The sequence below is a fragment of the Seriola lalandi genome, unplaced genomic scaffold (assembly GCF_002814215.2).
Source record: "Seriola lalandi dorsalis isolate HSWRI2012SDOR001 ecotype SW California unplaced genomic scaffold, Sedor1 jcf7180002054974, whole genome shotgun sequence".
Classification (NCBI taxonomy): domain Eukaryota; kingdom Metazoa; phylum Chordata; class Actinopteri; order Carangiformes; family Carangidae; genus Seriola; species Seriola lalandi.
Genome location: NW_019525524.1, coordinates 351,722 through 352,066, shown reverse-complemented (window position 1 = coordinate 352,066; position 345 = coordinate 351,722).

The following is a 345-nucleotide window of genomic DNA, read 5'->3' as shown; positions in this document are numbered from 1 at the left end:
AAAGAGTGAATGCGCGTTGATTTACTGACCGCTCCTACAAGCAAGTTGAAAAATAGCCCATCTGAACGCCGGAAAGGACGCCAGTCAACGTGGAAATGAAAGAGACCGGAGTCTGTGTGGATTGATCTGGGCTGCTGCCAGAATCTGATCTCACCGGTACCGTGAGTAAACGAGCGGATGAGCTGTTTTCTGAACCTGGCTACGATCAAACATTAAAAGGTGACAAATGAAAGAAGGAAGTGTTTGACGAGCAGACAAATGAATCCATAAAGTGCCTATAAAATTACGAAATCACTGAAACTATAGGCCACGGATTAATATCGCTGCACGGAAAGCGGACAACTT